Source organism: Thermobia domestica, chromosome 11, assembly GCF_964235325.1.
Source record: "Thermobia domestica chromosome 11, izTheDome1.hap1.1, whole genome shotgun sequence".
In the NCBI taxonomy this organism is placed as follows: Eukaryota; Metazoa; Arthropoda; class Insecta; order Zygentoma; family Lepismatidae; genus Thermobia; species Thermobia domestica.
In genome coordinates this window covers 265708425-265717294 of record NC_137464.1, presented here as the reverse complement: position 1 = coordinate 265717294, position 8870 = coordinate 265708425, and positions in this window count along the sequence as shown.

Sequence of the window (8870 nt, the reverse complement as noted above, 5' to 3'; positions counted from 1 at the left end):
TCGGAACTATCGAGACGAGACTGAGATAGCTATTTGTCGATTGAAAGGGGACTAATACTGTAAGTAGTCTCGTTTTGATACCAGTCTTACTTCGGGGCTTGTTCTCTAGTAACTGGTTGCGTAGTGCACCTACATAAGACGTCGTATATTTAAATGTTTGAGAACTTACCCCACCTCCAGTTGACGGATCGTTCTATCTAAAACTACCAGACCGTTTATGTAATTTTTCGTTTAAGTACAGGTCCTATTCTTATGTCAATTATTTTCTTGCAACAGAGAATGAAAAATGTAACAGTTATAATGTTGATCGCGCATAATCCTGTATAGATAAAAGGCACTTTATAGAGTGTCGGACTCCGTGGAGTAAACTGCCTTGGTGAGTTCATCACTGAACGCGTTTCTGTCCTACTCGTGCAATGACGTCACCTTTGACACTCGCTCGGGACAGAACCACAGGAGAAGTAACGCTGTTGTCTGCTTACTCGCTTGCTGTTGTGTATTCTCTTTGGAACCTGATGTGAAATTGCTGTTTTCTTCTTACTTTCAGCTGTCTTTTGGTATTTCTAATTTAGATGTCTATTATATTAGTGGATTTTTATTCCCTCATGGAAATATATTTTATTTCTTTTTAAATGTCAATAAAAAGAAAAGTCTATTTGGACAACTTTCCCCACAACTCTAGAGTTATTGTCTGTGGTGCGCTTTTCTTTCCTTTTCCTTAAGGGCCCCGGTGGCTCAGTGGTAGAGCGTTCACCTCTGGTGCTTGGAGTTCCGGGTTCGATCCCAGCCACCTTCAAGTGAACTTTGTGGTGGACAAACACCGTGTGCGTGGGTTTCCTCGGGGTTCTCCCACTTCATTCATTACTCATCATACCAACCCCCTTTAGCATAACCGTCGGACGTAAAACTCAAAGATTTCATTTTTCTTTTTTTTCCTTAAGTTGTATCCCCAGTTGGCCTAATCCAGTTGCGTTTGTCAATCAGAATTTCTTTCCAGAACTTTTAATTTTCTCACTTCATCACTTTCTTCATTTGCTTGTAAAATGTTCTTTCGGAGGAAGAACTTTTCAGTTGCTTGTTTAGTTAATTTATACTTATGTATGTTCTAAATGGGATAAAATATTAAAACCTCCGGTTCACACTTGCTAACAAATTCATTTTTTTATGATGCCTGTTAATTTTCTAATGATGTTCTTTCCTTGGCTCACTTTTCGGCTCGGCTCGGTGGTTACTGAGCCGTGATCCGATCCGCTCAAGCCGTTGACAACACTGGTACTGTTGTAAATAATTCATCATGTAGTGCCGAGTTTCTCAAGTATATATATCTTCAATTAATGCAGATGTTACTGTTCCCTGCTGTGTATAAGGTTCTTCAATGGCTTCAATATTTTTAGGTAGAATGCTTTTCCATTATATACCCTCTTATCTGTACTTAAATCTTAGAGAATCCGGATGGTCATTGCTTGAACTCATTAGTTTTCTAGGTATCAGGACATTTGCGGTAAAACCAGAACACCAGTTTTTCTGGGATATTTGCGGTACTGTTCAAAACTTTCCCTTAAACAGTAGGACATTTGCGATACACACCGTGGAACGTGCGCTGAAATCATCCGTTTCAGCCCCGTTAATCTAAATTAGAATGAATACATTAATAAAGAGGTTGGGTATGCAGATGCAACAGCCTAATATATGTGATTCATTCTGTTTGGCTGATTTTAGTAGGTCATGAATATATAAGAGGAGATCACGCGGGCTGCTTAATGGAAACTATCACAATAATCGAAACATATAAGAAACCATGCGTTTCTCAGCAGGGTTTTCAGTACAGACAATATTGAAATTTCAAGAACGGGAACATATCTTGAAGGAAACAAATATTGTCCCTTGGATCTTCGTCCTTTTACCAGCAAGAGATAGTAAGAGATATCAGAGTTTTTCAGTTTGGTGAAGGTTAATATTATGATTGGAATCCGAAATTAAGCAAATTACGTTTCGAGCAAAAAGCAATAACATTTCGAAGAACACTGTTCCAGGAAACGCACATTACTTGGTGTAAGTTCCATTTTAATCAGTGCTTGTGGAGGAAGGTTCAGGAATTAAAACTCAACTATAAATCAGTTCCAGAGGTGAGGCTCCGCCTCAGAATTTCTTTTGCCCTACCATTTCTCCCTGTAGATGATATTGCTATTGGGTGGCTTTCCATTATCGAAGATGCATCACATCACGAAAGACTTTAGGTTTTTAGATTATCTTGCAGAACAGTGATTAAGAAATAATGCCGGTTAAATAATACTGGTATTGACATATTCATGTGAAACTACTTGAATGAAGAGCACAGAACGAATAATGCTGTTGAAGGTGGAATTACAGAATCAAATCATTAATAAGTAAATGAACTCCTAAGTGTGTTGTTTAGAAGTATCTAAAAAATGAGGCTGTGTACAGCAGCTAGCTGTATCAAAGAAGACCTTTAAACATTGAAGGGAAACGTAGACAACAAGCGTACATAGAATTGGACGGAAGAATAGAAAAAGCATTAACTGATTATGTATCCTCAAAAGATGTCAAGAAATTCTTGAGGAAAATGGTACACATTCAAAAGTTGGAGTAATTATTGTTTCTTCCAGAATAGAGGCTACGTTGTTTATTGTTTTTATTATTGTGATTGTAAGTTGTCTCAATCTATCCATCATAATTATCTGTAGTTCTTGGAAAAGTGTTAATGAAAGCTATGAAAGAAAACAAAAATATAAACATTTCTAGAAGTTTCCTTTAAATATTATGGACAGGCATTTGACCAATGAGAGATAAGAATTTGTTTACATTTTCCAGTTTTGGCCAATCACAAACAAGCATTTGTTTACATCTTTCGGATGTGTCTACCATGTATCCTAGTAAATGTTTTTCTTTTCACTTTTCTGTATAATTGATCCTTATATTTGAGTTTACATGTTCTTAGTGTTCTGAGAAAAGTTTGTATGTATGTATGTGAGTTAATAATGGTTTCATATTCTGATAGAAGATTTTTAGTCTGCTTTTAGTATGCAAAAACCCGAGTCCCCTAAAACAGTCATGTTATTTTCCCCTAAAACAAAGTGCTAGCTACACCAATGTTATAAAATTTGGTCGTTGTGTAGCAGTTGATACTGCGTGCTTATCCTGTAACTGAACACTCGAAAATATTTTCTCTTAGCAAAGAGAATAAGAAGTTATTTCAAATAGTACCGCAAATGTCCCAATACCACAAAAGTCAATACTCGAAGTACCGCAATTGTTGCAGTATCACAAATGCCGATACCGCAAGTGATTCCCTTTCAATTTTCTAAACAATCTTCATTTAATTCCTTTCTCAAAAGCAATTTTCCTGCACAATTCTGTACTTTGATTTTTCTACAAAACGAAAGGAACAAATAGCAGCTGAAATACAAACGGATAAGGACGAATTTTACTTCTTTCTGTTCCTTGTTTGATCTACATAAATAATTTTAGAAAGAATAGGATTATTTTTTTTTTTAACGATACATGTAACATTAGGGTGGTCCAAAATCAAATGCAAAAATTCAACTTGTTCAAAATAATAGTCCACAAGGCTTATTTTTTCCTCTAGCCATAACCTATTTACTTGCTTAATTTCAGCTCTGTTGCTTAATATTTACAGGTCGCTCCATTTTAAATCTTTTTGTTTATGTAGTATTACCAATGAACTAACGCTAGAAGTTTTCTGAGGTATACGCTGGACCGTTCTCAAAAATATAGCGTATACCCTTCTCCGTATATACTCGTTCATTCGTAAATTTAAGGTAAATATATGCTGCACTAGAAAAATATTAGGTTCCTAATGGGTATTATATTCATGTATACTATATTATAGGCGTCAAGACTACAATGTAATTTAACACAGTTGCTGTGCTAATAGCCGGATAGCCGGATAAGTTCGTAGCTTTCATTGTGATCATTAGATGGTGTCATCATGTTATGGAGGTAGTCCTCTCTAGTGTCTTAAAAAATAAAATGAAATTTTTGAGTTTTACGTCCCATGGTTATGCCGGCTAGGCTAAAGGAGATGGTGATGTTGAGAAATGAATGAAATGGTGGAATGAAGAAAGTAGGAGGAAACGGGAGAACCCCGAGGAAATCAACGCACACGGCGTTTGTCCATCACAAAGTTCACTTGGCGGGAGCAGAATTTGAACCCGGGACCCCATGCACCAGAGGTGAACGCTCTACTACTGACACACCACGGCCCCTCTCTAGTATCTTCAAATGTTTGTTTAGTCCGGCAGAAGGTCTATCAACTTCATCGTTCAAACAATTTCATAAACAGTGGTCATCAGTAAATCAGGATGATTTACAAAGATAACTGACGACCTATTTGAGAGTCCAGTGATGCACAGATGCTATGCACGAAATCCATTGAAGCACAAACATATCAGATGTTAAAATATTTACCAAGTGCTCCTTAAGCCAAGAAGCCTAGAGATGATTATAAGGAACTTTTGCGTTTATTTCTCATATTTCTTGGTGGATGCAAAGACAATCAGTCATTTCGAGCTCGAGACCCAAAACATCACGCTAGATGGATGGGGAAAGGCATTTAAACAATGAATTTTTTTAAGTCTCAATTTAGGATGACTGCGCGAAAGTAAATTATCACATGTTTAGCGCTGTTTGTCAGCCTTGTTTATGTGAAAAAGTGGAATGAAGCTCCCCTTGTCAACCAAATCCCTCTCAATGACTAACTTTATGTCAGTTTTGAAAACTTACTCAGATGATTGCATTTCTAGTAGTGCATGTGCAGCATTTTCAAGATATCTCTAGTTTTTGTCTGCACTTTTATCAGAATTAGCTTTTTTTTTTTTTTATGAGAGAGTATCAGAAGAAAGAAAGGAAAAGATGGTCCAAAGCCTGCAGCGGCCAGCATAACCAAACATTCCACTACGACTTAAGTTGACAAAGAAACCCGAAGATCTTAATTTGGAGGATCTAGTAACAGCAAGAACACTCAATATTTGATGTCCTAATGAAAAAAGGCAAAGAGAAGTCTCAATCTTTCCTCAAACAAACACTACAACGCTGGCGAGATAATGCTTTTTTTTTCAAGAATTTTGTGAATTATCAAAATAAATGGCTGTGGTGAATAATGTAGCTGAAAGAGGTATCAGTCTCATCCAAAAGTATAATGAAGCCTTGACAAAAGACTAGGAACAGAAACAGTTTATTCTTCGATTGGTCGAAAACCATCTTAAAAATGTTTCCACTCCACTGAAGAAAGCGTTTTTTAAATTGAGGATACAAATAGTGACATTTTTCTAAAAGTTTTGGCAACAAATCAGGGGTAAAACTGAGGGGGAATGGGGGGACGCCGTTAGCCTCACTTCAAAAAATATACATGGCATCTCCTACTTCCTAAAATATTACAAATGACAAAAATAGGCACGCGGGACAGCGTGACCGAATGCGTCCCCATGCCTTTTCAGATCCACTTTTAATCCTACAATAACTAAAACAAGGCAAAAATGAAGCGACCTGTAAATATGACTTAATTGTACTGAAATTTCGTTGGTTATTTGTATACATCACAAGGAATAAAATAAACCTTGTGGCCAATAGCCTACTGTTCGTTTTATATTTTGGCCCACCCTAATGTGACATATTAAAGGAGAGTGCTTAAGATTGACATTACTGTATAACAAAAGCCTCAACTATGAAAATATTCTAATAAATTATCTTCTATCTTTCTGATAAAGAAAATAAAGTTGATACCAGATATAAATAACGAAAATACATATGAATTTAAATGTAAAATTTGAGTCCAAAATACCCACTTATAAACAACTGCTGAATTTTAGAAAATAAACACATGTAAATTGAAGTTATGTGATTAACTTGGAGCTTCAAAAACCAACACCCAGAAACCGCCGTGTAAAGTTTAACTGATGCAAATTTTTTAATTGCATAACTTGCTTTCGGCTAGGCGGGGAGTCCGCCTCCAGACGCTTGCATTTGCTCTTTCTCCGGCCTCTCACTTCTCATATCCCTAAGATCTCTGATCTTAAGTGGTTTCGAGATATGGCATATCTTATTCTAACAATTTCAACCCCCAACTTTGTCTTCCTGTTGTTTTTCTTCTAACCGTAATATAAAAAAAACTGAAATACATATTTAATCAAGATGTTTCTACTCTTAAGGGATTTTGGAATATTGCCATTCTATTTTACCAATTACAATTTAAACCTTTTTTTTCTAAGGAAAAATGAAAAAAACGCAGAAACATGTCTTTAATTGTTTTACTTGCAAAACCTAAACACCAATTTTCATTCCCGGTGGGAGCTCATGTATTTCGAATTCCGCGTTAATCAGTAGGTTCACGTTTCATATAGCTTCGCTGCTGAATGGGACGTTAAACTCAAAATCAACTCAACCAATTTTCATGTCAATAACCTTAACGATTTTCGAGTTATGACCATCCAATTATAACAATTGTAACTTTACCCTATTTTCTTCCTTCCTAGGGCAAATATAATAAAAGCGCTTACATACATATCTAATTATTTTAAATGAGAAGTCCATATACCAAATTTCATGTCGTTAACACTCAAAGATTCCAAGGTATGGGCATTTAAAGATAATTGCCACTCCTCTTTCTCCCTTTTCCCTTCAAATTTCCAAATATTCTTCTTTTAGTGGGACCTTACATTACAAATCATATGCCCTTTCTAAACTTCAAGTTTCTAGCTTAAGCGGTTTGGTCTAGCGTTGATCAATCAGCCAGCCAGAACTAGTTATTTTATATAGAAAGATACATAATAAGCAAATTAATGACAAAAATATTATTACAGAAGCAGTATAGCAAAGAACTCATATACTGTGTTAAAATATGTAGATATTCATTAATTTGGTAAAATTCATAAAACTAAGGGCACAAGCTTAGCGTACGCGCCTTTGGCGTGGGAGACCCGGGTTCGATTCCCGGCGGGAGCTCATGTGGTTCGGATTCCACGTTAATCAGTAGGTCCACGTCTCATATAGCCTCGCTGCTGAACGGGACGCTAAACTAAAATCCACTCCACTCCACAATAATTATTAATCCATTTTCTGCTAATAAATTTAGATGGAGCTATATTTTAAATTAGTAATAATTCTAATGCAAAGTAGAGTTTTGATTATTAGTTACTTGTGTTCAGGGATGTACCGACATAGGTGCTACGGATGTGCACGAGACGAGTCGAGACAGGATTTTCCAGACTAAATTCGAGTCGAGACACGGCTCTTCCAATAGAGAAATATACATTTTTCGAGTCGAGCCATCACTTTTACAGCACATTTTCGAGACGAGACAGCCACAAATCGTGTATCGTGCGCATCCCTAATAGGTGCAGTTTTCCATTCAGAAAAAATCTTCCGGGGGGCACACTTAGTATTCAGAGGGCCACTGCTGGTACTCTTTTATTTATTATTATATTATAGACGTATTATTTTGATCTCCTCCCGGGGGGAGTGGCCCCCTAAAATATGTGTGGACGAAACACTGAACAGGTAGTCTGAGAGTCTGGATCTCCCAATTAGCACAATTTCAGGGGGCAAATACACAAAATTATTTGCATTTTGTAGGCTATTCCGAAAAACTCTTCGGACCCCAAAGAAAAATCTTGGGTGCATCATTGCTTGTGTTTACATAGTGTTACTGCCTGATTTTGAACGTCTATGTTGGAAAGAAACATGAAAGAATTGAATTGTTCTATAGGCATAAAGGGCCCTGAAAAGAATTTTTGCTGAGAAACCTGATTTTAAAGTTCTGCCACTGATCGGGGACAAATTACATATAAATTAAGACACACACTTTTGTCATTTGTTGTGTATTGAACTAGTTTAACTAAAATTAATAAAGAATTATTTGAAATCAAGTATATCTCAAGAACGATTAAATGGACTAGCTTTGATGGCCATTGAAAATGACATTCTGAATGAAATTGATATGGATGCAATAATAAGAGATTGTGCCAAATTGAAAGCCAGAAAAGTGTCTTTATAACATGAACTTTACAGTAACAAAGAAAACGAGAAATTAAGCTAATTACCATATTTGTATCACTAGAAAACACTATTTAAATATACTTTTAATGAAGTGTAAGAGCATATCTCTTTGTCAAAATCAAACCTGTGATAATGTTAGACTTGAAGCTCATTAGTTTTATTCTATTTCGACTTTTGTTTCAACTGTATTTGTCAAAATACATCTTAGGTATACATTTTAGTTGTTTCCTGTGCTTATTTAATAAAAAAAGATATAAATTATTAAAACTGGAACTTTGGTCATGATTCATCCACAGTTAATTAGGTTTAATTTCGCCATTTTCCTTTAATACTCACAGGAAGACTGAATTATTATATATTGAAGAAATTTCTAATTGTAACAATTATCTGAAGAATTTTTGTCCATTACAGCATTCTATTATTTTATTATCATATAGGCGGGGTGCCTAAATATTGTTTGCTTACAGTTACGAAATGTCTACAACCGACCCTGTTACTGTTATATATATATGAGAGAGAGAGAGAGAGAGAGAGAGACAGAGACAGAGAGACGGAGAGAGAGACAAAGTTTTGACTCAGAAAAAGTACGTTGAACGTACGATGCTACATGAGCTCCTGGAGGGATTTCAAATGAATTTAGTATACGTATACATTACCATCTGGACAATTTACCCCTAAAAATGCTTTCGATCACTGAAATAAATTCCTGCCGATGTCCCTGTAAAGCAGTAAGAATTTTAGGGACTGATCAGGGGGTAATGCCTCCCTGGAGCAACGACAGTTCCCCAGAAATCATACCTCTGATAGGTCCGGATGTGACACCAGTATTTGTGTGT